The following is a 13,445-nucleotide window of genomic DNA, read 5'->3' on the forward strand; positions in this document are numbered from 1 at the left end:
TGGGTAACTGCAGAGGCCTGGCCTAGAGAGGGCTGCTGGGAGGCCGGAGGAGGGTAAAATGAAGTCATGGACTGCCCACCCCCCAGCTGGGCCTGATTTTGGTTGTGCTCCCTCCAAGAACCCCATCAAAATGTTCCCTGCTGGGACTTCCCTGGCAGTCCAGCGGTTAAGACTCCGTGCTGCCAGTGCAAGGGGCGCGGGTTCGATCCTGCATGCCGCGTGGAGCGGCCAAAAAACAAGTTCCCTCCTTCCAGAAGCTATCACTGAAGGAAGGCTCAAATTTACTAACCCTCCTGGGGTGAGAATGTCTCAGGGAGTTGTGCTTAAACTAGGAGTTTCAAAATTTTCACTTGATTTAGTTAATTTCAGGTCAGTTCAACAAACCTAACTCGGCCCGTAGCCCCTCGCTATGCTGCAGACTTTGTGCTGGGTGCTCGGGAAATGATGAAAGGAATAAAGGATTAATGGGGGGGGGGTCTTCAGGCAGAGAAGCCAAGTTGGTGGATGGAGACTTCTCCTTCCTCTCCCCCAGGATCCTCATCTCCCTGTGCCCTTACCTCATCTCTTGCAGGTCTTGGAGCAGAGTCCGCTGTCCACGGAGTAGGGCACTGACCTTAGCTGAGTCCTGCAGGAGTGCCAGCCTCTTCTCTAGGGCCCAGGGCACAGCCCCTCTCTTCTCAGAGTTCACCTTCCCCAGGGATTTGCAGCCCTCTTCCTTCTAGAGGCCTTACCCCATTACCTGGGCCCTCCTCATTTGGGATACCTTAGGTTTATCTAACCCTCTCCACCTGGGCTTCTGACTCCCGCCTCCTCTCAAAGCCTCTCCTTGAGGATGGTGGTTTCCCCCTTGACAGTGGCCAATTGGGAGCTTTCTCAAAGTCCCTCCCCTTTCCAGTAGCGGTTCTGCCCCAAAAGGAGGCCAGTCCTCTCCTCCCCCACTTCCCCCAGGGCACAGTCAACTCCCGGTGCTTGGGTCGTTGGCCATCTCTCTCAGGGGTGGGTAGAACCTGGCAGGGGGAGTCCTGGGCCTGGCCTTGGAGTGTGGCCTCCCTCCCCTCTGCCCCACTCCAGCAGCCCAGCCTCAGCTGCTCTGTCCTGAGGACATGATTCAAAGCTCACAGGAGCCGCTGGCCTCTTCTGCCCAGCGTCTAACATCTTGACTGAGCTCAGCTCTCAGGCCCCAGGCTGGGTCTGCCATGGGACATGACTCCCCAGGGGAGAAGCCAGGATGGCAGTGGAGGGGAAATGAGGATTCTGAGCATTAAGCAAGCGTATGTGAATCAAATCACACGTGGAGCTACATGCAAATAAACACCTGGTCTATTTCTGTCCCTTGTCTGAAGACCCACATCTAAATACGTGGCAACTCGTTTCCCCAGCCCCAGCCGTGGGGCTCTGTGAGCCTTCGCTTGTGCAGAGCCGCCCTCCTGCCCATTCCCCTGCCTGGCAGGTCCACCCCATCGTGCGACCTGCAGCATTTCACCCCTGCCCTCGGTTCCCTCCAGACCCTGGGGGAGACTAGTTCCCCAGTACGGTGCTTGCTCCTCTTTCTGGACAGAGGGAGCACACTGGTGCCATCAGAACCAGTGCCTGCGGGGCTCGGCTTCTCCAGGCCTGCAGGCAGCCCCTTGGATGCCTGAGGGGCCACTCACCCAGGCTTCCTCCCGCCTGGCCTGGCCTGGGGGCACCAGCTGCTTCTTCCGTTGCCTCTCAGCCTGTGCCAAGTGCTTGGAGAGACCCTGGAGAGCCTGCAGAACCTGGCTGTGTCTGTGCAGTGTCTCCTCCAGGGCAAAGCTTCTTCCCCCTGGGGATAGGGGCAGAGCTGGGACAGGCAGCCGGCAGCTGGGGTGGGGCAACAGATCCTATCTTTCGAAGGCTTCTTGGAGGGCCAGAAAGGTGTGGCTTCTGCCTCCAAGACTCTCCCCTGGAAAGAGGTGTTTGGGTGGTGGGGCAGGGACAGGACACATCACCTGGGCCCCAGAGCCTGCTTACATATGGCCTCCTCAGGCCTCCGTGTCCCCACTGGTTAAAGGACTCCTGGTTCGAAGGGAAGAGGATCCTGTGACCCTCAATCGAGCCCTTGCCCCACCTGCCCGTTCCCTGGGTCCCTACCCTCTTCCTGGACTTCACAGTTCGGCTTTGGAATCATGTCCTCCTTGGTGCCCAGGGCCAGCCTTGCCCGCAGCCCTTCCAGCTGCCTTGCCAGGCGGAGCTGCTCTGTCTCCAGGAAGGGCTGCGGGGGAGGCTGGAGGAAGAAGATGAAAACTTAGGCCCCAAACCCATGGGAGATCTGGGGGCCGGGGAGTCTCCTCACAGGGCCTCCCACAAGCCCAGTCCCCCTCCCTGACCAAACATTCACCCCAGGATGGGAAGACACCCCCACCCCGCTGGTTCTCTTTCCCATACAGCTGGTTCTCCTTCTGCCACCAGGCCCAGAACTTTCCAGCCCTCCCAGCCCCACTGCCCTGCCGACCCTCACACCCTTCTCTCCTGCTGCAGCCCAGACCCCAGCAGCTCTCTCAGGCCTCAGGCCTTGGTCCATGCCACTCCCTGTGTTCTTCCAAGCTCATCTTTGCCATGCGGTCTTCCCGGCTCTCCTGGCTGGTTAGGACCCCGCTGTGCTCCCATAGCTCCTAGTCAGGCTGGGAGGTCCTTGAGGACAGACAGGGCCTGGCTCTGGGTCACCTCTGGTCCCCAGCACTGCCTAGCACAAGACTTGGCCTGAGCAGAGCTCCATGAGCCGGTAGAGATAAGGGTTGGAATGACAGGTCCGGTAGCTGGACATGAGAAGAGCATCTGGGGAGGGGAGGGATCCCTGGGCTGCCTCTCCCCCAGCCCTGCCCCCAGGGAAGGCCCAGGGCCAGCGCCACCTCTGCACCCGGCTCACGCAGACTGAAGGTCAGGAAGGACATCATGGTCATCTGGAAAGGGGGGTAGAGAGGGAGGGTAGCTCCCACCCGGCAACTCACTCACTCAGCCCTCTCTCCCCAGCCTCCATTATGTTCCTGGCAGGCAAGAGATCTGGGTGACTTTGGGCAGCTCTGACCCTTGTCTTGTTCACTTCATGGGAAAGGTGTGAGGATCAGACCAGCAGAGACCCACACACAGAGCCAGAGGGGGACCGCCAGTGAGTGAGAAAACTGGACCGTCCTGACCTAGAGCCATGATCACAGGCCAAGCAGCCCAGAGCCTGGCTGCTGCCGGCAGGAGCCACCACACAGAGGCCACTTCCTCCGCGTGGCTCTGACCATGTCACTGTCCTCCTCAGCAACCTTCCATGGCTCCCCAGCCCCAGCTCCCAGAGTGTAAAGACCAAAGCCCTGTCGTTCCAGGACTCCCACCTCTGGTTGCTCCCTGCTCCCCAGCTGAGTTCCTCCACGGGTTCTCTGTTATATCACATCCTTTTGCTCCATTTCTCTAAATGTCCCTTGCAGCTGTCCCTCCTCCTCTTGCCACACAGCTCCCAGCTAGGGGCCCTCACCTGCCAGGGTGCTAGTGGCTGCCGAGACCCCAAAGAAACCTCCAGGGGCCAAAAGCAGGGGCCCCACATCGACACAGACCTCATCCGGGTCGCTGGGAGTGAGGTCACTGTTCAAGGACACCTGAGGGGCACAGAGGGCGTGGGCCCCTTGCAGAGGGAGCCCACTCCTCTCCCCTGACCCCGGTAAGGGGATCGTCCCCACCTGACTCACTGGCTCCCCTGGCCCGGAAGGCGGGCAGCAGCTTGGTGTCAGAGTGGTGCAGAGGGGCTCGCACACCCGGTCTCACGCCAGCCCTGCCAAGCATGTGCTCAGGGCCAGTTAGGAGCCTGTGTAGGGAGGAGGATCCCTGGGGTGCTGCCTGCATGGACCAGGGACAGTGTGTGGTGTCACAGGTATGTCTGTGGGGTCATGGGCATTCATAAAGCTCGAGTCCTGTCATCTGCACTCCCTGCCTGGTGGACCCACAAAAGCAGGAGGGGAGACTCCCACGCAGCCTCTGCCCCCAGTAGGTGATCTGTGCTCTGAAGGGGTAAGGCTGGTTCCGGAAGTCCTGGTGGCAGGAGCCCAGCACCCGGCTGGCTCCATCCCTGTGGGCACTTGGAATCCAGCCAGGCCACACAGGACCCAAGGCCTAACCAGCAGGTGTGGTCCCAGAGGCCGTTCTTCCCAGGCCTGCAGTGCCAGCCACCCCCACTGGTGCAGGACCTGTCCTTGCTGTCTAGCTCGAGCCTCCCTTGCTGTCTTCTGCTCCTGTAGCAGAAGAGAGGGGAGCGGGGAAGCAGGCCTTGCCTGGCAGAATGCTGGGACTCGGCCCTCCCTGGGACTCCTCCCTAGGGGGCAGAGCTCTGGACCAACAGTGGGGTTTCCACCCCCAGTCCCCCGGGCCTCATCCCACGGGCTTCCCTCTGGGTACGGCTTCTCTCTCTTTCCTCTCCCTTCTGCCAAGCTTGGCCTGCAGCAGGACAGACAACACGAGACTCATCCTAGCAGCCAGGGACAGTGTGACCAGCCTGCCTCCCCCGCAGGGGCGGTGCCGCTAGCTCTGGGTGTTTGTTAGGAGTGTTGAGCCTGAGACGTCCTGAGTCTCTCTGGGCTCATGGACACACAGAAGCTGTCACACCAGAGAGCCTGTCACCACTGCCTTCAGCCACGAGGGAGGCGGCGCGGGGCAGGGGAAGAGCCGTGTGACCTGGGGCAAGTTACCTCAGCTTTCCAAACACTAGTTTCCCCACCTTTAAAATGAAGATAATAATTGAGATTCCCTCATAACATTGTTATGAGGGTCAACCAAGTAATGAATGTGAAGTACTTGGCGCTGTGCCTGGCGTACAGTAAGCTCAGGTCATAAACGTTAGCAATTATTCTAATTGTTACGAGCTAGGGGATGCCTGCCGAGAGACACTGACGAGCTGGCCCAGCTACTGAGGAGGCAGCCTGGCTCAGGAGGGATGGGCAGCCACGTCATCTGAGAGAAAGAGACGGTGCAGGCAGGCAGCTGGTGCGGGAAAGGCGTGGACACTCCATGGGCAAATCTGCCCTCGTATCTCAGCTCTGTGCACAATGGTGTGACCTGGGGCAAATCACTTCCCCTCTCTGGGCCTCAGTGTCCTCACCTGTAACTGGGCACTAATGATCCCCACTTCTCAAGAGTGTCAATATGAGATGAGGTGAGTGAAAACACTGAGCATGGGCCCCACCTCGCGTCATTTCTCCGCTCCCGCTGCCTGAGGCTGTTGGGTTGAATGAGTTGAGGACTCAGTGGGGGGTTCCCAGGAACAGCAAGCAAACTCTGGTCCCAGGCCCCGGAGGAGGAGGCACCTCTGGGACCGAGTGGGAGGGAGTCCCAGGGCAGTGCCATCAGCTTAGATGAGAGACCAGAAAGGAGGGCACCGCCCTAGGAGTGGGGCTCCTCGCCAGAGGCCAGGGCAGGGGCATGGTGGGCGGAGCGGGTAACCGCCAAGCCCCTGGCAGCGCAGGAATGGGGTGCGGGGCAGGCCAGGCGGGGCCTTACCCAAGCGCCTCGTAGGGGTTGTGCCCATCACTGGCCAGCACACGGATGGCAGGGCTGTTCTGTGTGGGAGGTGACAAGCCGCCTGGGCCACGGGCACAGGGAGGAGGGGGAGGGTGTGGGCGGGACGGCGGGCAGGAGACCATGACTCACCTGGGTGTCCTCAGCTGAGGAGTCGAAGAGGGTCCCAATGCCGTCCCCCGAGTCCAGCGCCCCCAGGACAGAGCCTACTTGGCCCCTGCCCTGGGTGTACCACACGGCCTGCGGGTCCCCAGCAGCTGCTCAGCTCAAGGGTCCCTGCAGGACACTGGAACCCTGGGCTCACCACCAGCCCCGCTGACTCACCCCCTCTACTGGACCTCGGTGGGGCCACTCACCATGCCCTGGGCTCCCCGGCGCCCCGGCCCAGTCACCCTCATCTGCATTTCCACCTCCCAGGCAGAGAAGAGGACGGGGGTCCTGCTCCACACGGCACCATTCCAGTTCCGCATGGCTGGGGCCAGCCGTACCTCCTCCGGGCCTGGGATGGCATCTGCGGACCAGGGCAGCTCAGGGCCTGGGCCCCACCAGCCCCTGCTCCCCCATCATTCTCTCTCATTGGTCAAGGCTGGGCTCCAGGAGGAGGAAGGAGGTAACATCACAGCCATTAGATAACAGGCTGGCTAGTCCGACGCAGGAATCCACCGAAGAAGTGAGACCCCAGCAGGATGGATGGGCCTTTGCCAGGGGAGGGCAACGGAGGCCAAACCCACTCAGAGTTGCCCCGCATTCTCATGTGAGCCTCACCACAGGTCTGTGTGGCCTGCTTTTATAAGTCCCCCTTTTATAGATGAGGAAGCTGAGGCTCAGAAAAGTTAAGGAGCTAAGTGAATTGGAACTCAGCTCCGTCTGACTCCAAAGTACAAGTTTTTTCCCCCATGAGACAGATTTGTGTCCAACCCTTTGTGTTTCTCAGATGAGGAAACAGAGGCCCTATGAGGGAAAGGACATGCCTGAGACCACAGAACACAGGGGATCACCTGGAGAGAATAACCACGTGGACGGTCAGAACTCTAGACCCTGAACAGACAGTTGGGTGTGTCCAGACGCGGCTGGGCCTTCCTAATGGGGGCACCTAGGGGACATCTCAAGGTGGGGAAAGTATGAAAGCGAAGGTGGGAACTGGTCTGTGGGACTGAGGAAAGGGTGAGGGATGGAGTGAGTGTGAGAATTACCACTGGTGTGGGCGGGGTGGGGGAGGAGGGAAGAAAGGGGTGAGAAACTGAGGCAGGCTTGGCAGGAAAAGGAGAAGGGTGATCAGAGGCCCCGCCCCTGCTGGCTCCCCTCCTCTGCGGCCTGCCAGCCTGGAACGTGGCCCAGGGCCCAGTCCCTGCCAGCCATTCTAGAGACTGATAATCCAGCCTGTTTGCTTGGCAAAGGCCAGAGCTGGGGGCAGGGAGGCTCAGAGGCTGCAAGGCCAGGAGTGCCTCTGGAGTGGCGGGCGGGAGGCAGAGATTGCCCACACCTGCCACCCTTCTGTGCTCTGCCTCATGTGGATTGTTCATGGGACCTCCCCCTAGACTGTGGGCTCCTTGAACCAGACGCAGCTCTATGGCTCTGGGCTGGGCACACAGGGCACCGGGTGAGTCTGATACAAGGAGGAATGAATGAATGGACAGTGAGCATATCACTGGGTGGCCTTGAAGAACATACCTCTGCTCCCCTATATGGCCTGGGACACCCCAGACTTGGCATGGCCCAGAGCGTGAGTGTGGTATGGGCCTTGCCATCTTGGCCCTCAGGCATCCTGGCCCAGAGGCAGGGCCTGGCTCCGGGCTATGAGGAACAGCCCCCTCCTTGGCTTACCTCCTGTGTCTCTGCGAGGGAGGACTGGGCCTAAACCCTGCCGAGAGGGCCGGTCTTCTTAAAGGGATGTTTGTTCTGGTCTCAGTTAGGAATCATGCTGTTTTTCAGAAATTTCATCTCACAGACACGGAAATACACAATGGATCTGCTCTCTCTCTTTGGTTTGTCTGCTAGGAGGCTCTGAACCAGATCCACGGCCCAACTCTGAAGGGTGGGCAGACTTCATAGCTTATGTTTTGGCAACAAGCCACATTCTTGGACTCATTTCAGGACTCAACCCTAAGTCTTATTCTTCTTGCTCACTCCTAATTTAAACTTCTCTGTATTGCATAGGTCCTTATAAGTCCTCCAGAATCTTTTTAGAACAAGACCAAGCAGAAGAGAGATTCTTCGTAGGTCTGGATTTAGAAGGCCCTGGATACAAAGTATGGGCTAAGATGCTCTCATGCTTGCTTCCACCCAACAAACATACAGGGCAGGGCTGGGGCCCTCTCTGGCAAAACAGCTGGCCATGGGGATGCCTCCCTCCAGGCAGCCCCCTAGTTCTCTTGGACAGCCACAGACCCAACAGCGTGGAGCCAAAGTGTAGGTTGCTGCTGGTCCAAGTTGCCTGGTGTCTGTGTGTCTGGGACTCATCCTATGAACGTGTGTGTGTGTGTGTGTGTGTTCACAGGTCCAAGAGGCAGGGTGAGGGGTCCTCCAAGGAGGGGTAAAAAGAGAAGAGAGGGCTTCCCTGGTGGCGCAGTGGCTGAGAGTCTGCCTGCCGATGCAGGGGACACGGTTCGTGCCCCGGTCTGGGAAGATCCCACATGCTGCTGAGAGGCTGGGCCCGTGAGCCATGGCCGCTGAGCCTGCGCGTCTGGAGCCTGTTGCTCCGCAATGGGAGAGGCCACAGCAGTGAGAGGCCCGCGTACCGAAAAAAAAATAAATAAATAAATAAAGAGAGAAGAGAGAAGCCCCAGGGCAAAGAAGAGGAGAAGCAGAGAGGAGAAACTGAGGCTGCTGGGTGGGGGTGGGGCTGTCGTGGAGCAGCAGACAGGTCTGGGAGGGGTCCTGGGCCCCTGGCACTGGCTGCCCAGGCCTGGCCCCATCTTGGGCAGTGGCTGGTACTGGCAGGCCTGCTCCCCACCAAGTCACAGCCACACAGAGCTGGTCGGCCCCTCCAGTGTTCCACCCTGGGCGTGGCTGGCCCCCTTACCTCCGTGATGGCTCCAGAAGGGTATTCCAGCCCCAGGCAATGCCAGCCTTGGTCCTTTGAAGCTGAGCTTGTACTCAAATCTTCGCTGAGGAGGGTGGCCCCACTCAGGGCTGTGAGGGTCCAGGAGTAAGAGGAGGAGGAGAGGCAGAGCAAGGGATCCAGGCCACGGACCACCAGCATTGTGAAAGGATCTGGTAGCTGGGCCCAAGGGTGGATTTGCAGCTGGGAGGCCAGGGAGGGCCTCCTGGGATGGGGCCAGGTGGGGAGGAGCTGGGATGGGCCAGGAGCTGGGTTTTGGCACTGTCCTCTCCCCACCTGCCCAGCACAGACATCCTGTTCCTTCTAGGCTTGACCTCAGGCCCCGCCCGTCACTTCACCTCCAGCCTGACGGGCAGCCCGACCTCTTGCCAACCTGAGCTCTGCCCCTGCTCCTCGTCTCAGGCCATCCTCCTACCTCCCTTCTGCCCCAGTGGCTGTGGGGCCTCAGGGGTCACTGGGATGGGCCACCCTCCGCAGCTCTGACTTTCTTCCCTGCCTGGGATGGGCCCTTACATCCTGCCTCCTTCCCACAGATGGATGTCCCCACTGTCTGGCCATTACCTACCCACCCCATCCTTCCCTATCCTGCTCTCCCTGCTGCAATACTCCGCTCTCTGCCATATTCCCAAACGCTCATGCCTCCAAGCAACCTGGTTTCCTCAACAAATAAAGTATATGAAAATAGAAAGGGAGTCTTAAGAGACAGAGTAAATAAATGCAAATGCATAGACCTTGTTTGGAGCCTAATTTTAACCAACTAAATGTGGGAAAAATGAGACAATTGGGGAAATTTGAACAATGGATATTTGATTAAATTAAGGAATTCTTGTTAGAATTTTTAGGAGTAATAATGGTATTGTGGTAGTTTTTTTTTTTTTTCCTTATGTCTTCTGGAGAAACATACTAAAGCTTTACGGATGAATTGACGTAACATCTAGGATTTGCTTCCAAATATCCCAGAGCTTGAGGGGAACAGGGTGCGCATGGCACAGGATTGACCTTGAGCTGATGACCGATAAAGTTGGGTCGTGGGGACGTGAGGCTTCCTTATATTCTTCTCTCTACTTTTATCTGTTTGATAATTTCCATAATAAAAAAAGTTTTTAAAAAGTAAGAAATCCTATATTTCAAATATTTTCATCCAAGTACATTTTGGTTTTCCAGAGTAGCTCGTTTGCCAAGATTTCTGGGTAGCTGAAGTTTTACTGTACTTTGTAAACCCCCAGTAGGATTACGATTCTGGAGCTCCACAAAGTAATTAAAACCAAGGCTGTAAATGGAAAATTTTAGGACACGCTAAAAGAAGAACTTCATTTCTCTACACTAAGCCCTCAGCTACCTCCACCTGCTCTCCCGCTTCACCTTCACAGCCAAGCTGTGGAAAGGTGGGCTCCCCTCCAGCCCTGCTTCCTTGCCTCCCCCTAAGCCCTTCCAGCTCCTGCCCTCCCCACCTCCGCCTCCCAGGAAAACTGCTCCAGCAAGGCCTGACGATGTCCGTTCTCTGTGCCTAGCAGACAATTCTCAACACGGTCTCTGCAACGTGAAATGCTGTGGACACCCCCTCTCTTCCCCCTGCTCTGAGAACCCCTGCCCCAGGGCTCACCTGCCTCTCTGCTGCCCCGGGCCATCCCAGGAGCCGCTTCTTGGTCACTGTTCTCCCTCCCTGGCCCCTTACGGGTCATGTCTCTCCTCAGGCTCCACGTGCTACCTGGCCAAGCTCGTCCACGTCCATGGCTTCAAGTACCATTGCTGTGCCCATGATCCCCAAATCTCTACTTTCAGCCTGGCTTCTCCTGCAGCCACAGCCCCGAATGAATGTCTAACCCTGGAGTAGACCTCTCTGCTTGGATGTCTCAAAGGCCCCCAGACAACACGTCCAAACCAAACTCCTCTTCTCCAACCCCCAGCACATCCTCCTCCAGGGCTGAGGGGAAATGGGTGGCACCACCCACCTTATCAAGCTGGAGACTGGAATCCCCCCAGATCCCTTCCTCTGCCTCATCCTCGCATCAGCCATCAGCAAGCTCTTCAGTTTGCTCCTGCCACTCTCGTACTGTTACCTGATGCTTCAATCTCCCCAAGCCTCACTTTCCTTATCTGTAAAATGGAGATAATAATAGCGTATATCTCCAAGAGTTGTTTGGAGGGTTACGTGAGGTACTACATCCATTAGAACAAGGCATGACAGAACTCAGCTCAGTAAAACACCAACTGTGTTCATCTTCCTCTCCACTTCCTACCAGCTTCCCTAGTCCAGGCCACCATCAGTCACCTCCTGTCTGGCCTCTCAGCCTCCCCACCATCTCCCTGTCTCCACTCCGGACACCACCACCCTGTGGCCAAAATCTTGGCTCTCTGTGCACCGATGCCGAACAGAAATACGGAGACAGAGTTATGGAGGAGAAAGAGCGAGCGGCTCATAGTTCTTGAGGTGCTAGACTACTGTGTTGCCTCTTTGCCTGGCAAAGAAATAAAGCCACTCTTTCTTTCTCCTCTATAACTCTGTCTCCGTATTTCCGTTCCGCAGCGGTGCACAGAGAGCCAAGATCTTGGCAACAACCTCCTCTAGCCAGACTGCAGCCAGAATGATCTTTCTAAAGTGCAGATCTATGTCACTCTGCCCTAAATCCTTCAATTGCTCTTGGTCATCTTTGCATAAAGTTAAACTCCTTGAGGGGCCTGCAAAGCCAGGTGGGGTCTGGGCCCCGATTTCTCTTCAGCCTCACTTGCTCCCAAACTACACCCCATGGCACCTTATCCCGGCCACACTTAAGCACCTCACCGCCTTTGCCCAGTCAGTGCCCTTCCCTTGCCAGGATCGCCCCACCCCGTACCTGACTGCTCTCCACACGTCTGAGAAGCCGCCCCACGCCTCCGTCCCCTGCCTCACAGCCTCGGTGCTGGTGGTGGGCAACATCCACCAGATTTCTGGGCACAGAGCTGAGCCCTGAGCGGATTCCCCCAGGTCTGTAAGCTCCTTGGGTGAGAACTCTGTCTCGCTCATCTATGACATGCCAGTTGCCAGTAGTTGCCAGTAGAGCACAAGGGGAGGATGAGAGGGAAGAAAGAGGGGGAAAATAAAAAACCATAAACCAAGAGAGAGAGGGGAGAAGTAATGAAGGAATGGGAGCAGGAGGGGGGCTCACATGCCACCAGGTAGAAGGAACATCCCGTTACCTGCGCCTGCATTCCCGCAGCGCCCCATCAGCCGGAACTTGCCCCTTTATTCTTTTTTTTTTTTTTTTTTTCCGGTACGCGGGCCTCTCACTGTTGTGGCCTCTCCCGTCGCGGAGCACAGGCTCCGGACGCGCAGGCTCAGCGGCCATGGCTCACGGGCCCAGCCGCTCCGCGGCATGTGGGATCTTCCCAGACCGGGGCACGAACCCGCGTCCCCTGCATCGGCAGGCGGACTCTCAAAACCACTGCGCCACCAGGGAAGCCCGCCCCTTTATTCTTGCTCCTCACACTTGGTGCAATTCTCCATTATGACGCCTGCCTGGCCCCTCTTGTGGCCTCATGGCCACAGGCAGCTTTGCATGTTTCTGAACCTGAACTGGCTTCCAGACCAGCTAGTGGGAGCCTACTGTCAAAGTCCACCCTGATCCCTGCTTTCAGTGAAGTCAGGTTGGTAGCATGAAATCTACCCTGGCAGAGGGTACACCACGGACACCGGCACACTATACATCAGAGCTCCCTTTCCCCACACCTGCCCTAGACCTGAGTGTCAGACATTTACCACTGCGTGATTCCCTCTCCTTGGCAGTCTCACCAGGACAGTCCCTCTCCCATCGCAGACCCACTGCCCCTTACGGTCTGGATTCCAGCTGCCCGACCTTGCTCTAGGGAAGGTTCCACCTTCAATCACTACCATGACCTCCCCTCTCTATTTTCCGCCTCCCTCTCAGTATGTGGACGCTATCCCAAGGTAAACGTCCTTCCCTTTGGCAGTCAGATTTGCTCAAGCCTCTGCTGCCTTAAATATCCTCTCACCCCCTCTCCTCTTCATTACCGCTAGGCTCCTCCAAAGATTGTCTACCTTCCCGCATTCCTCGCACCTCCTCTAGCCATTGTGATCTGGAATCCACCCCCAGCAAACTCAGGTCTTGCTAAAGTCACCAGCAACCTCCTTGTGGCTAACACCTATGGCAGGCTCAGTTCCCCTCTCCAGTGATTTCTGGGAAGCAGGGACCAGCTGGCTCCTCCCTCTTGGTATGCTGCTACCCACTCCCTTACCCTCCCGTTCATCCTTCTGACACTGCCTCTTCTGGGAAGCCCTCCCTGATCTACAGTCAAGGCCCGATTCCCATGATGTACGTTTCTTTCACAGCACTTATGAGTTTGTAATTGTCTATGTGATTGTCTTCCCCACTGTGAACTCCACGGGGTCTGTTTTACTCACTGCTGAACCCCAGTCCTACACACAGCAGGTATCCAAATATTTGTTGTTGAATGAAGTCTAGTTTTAGAAAAATGAGTCTGGCTGTGTGCAGAGAGAACGGACTCGGGGAGGTGAGGAGTGGCAACACTGGGCTGTGGGAGGTGATGGTGCTGGACCACGGCGGGCCAAGGAGCTGCAGACGCGAGGCGTACTGCCAAGTCAGAACTGCCTGGATTTCAGGGCTTGCTGGCTAGGAAAGGCGGGCACGGAGTGCCAACGACAAGGGGAACCCCACCCCTGCTGCCTGTCTCAGTGAATGAGGTGAGCCTCCCCACAGCCCTCAGAGGTTCCACACTGACCACTGGCCCTGGGGAACCCGAGGGGAGAAAATCCCATGGCTGGTCCGCGTTCTCCATCTGTGCCCCACAAGGTGCGGTGGGGAAGACCCCCCCCCACCTTTGCGTCCTCAGGCACGGGGCTGGGCACACACAGGGC

The sequence above is a fragment of the Orcinus orca genome, chromosome 2 (genome assembly GCF_937001465.1).
Source record: "Orcinus orca chromosome 2, mOrcOrc1.1, whole genome shotgun sequence".
Taxonomy (NCBI): Eukaryota; Metazoa; Chordata; class Mammalia; order Artiodactyla; family Delphinidae; genus Orcinus; species Orcinus orca.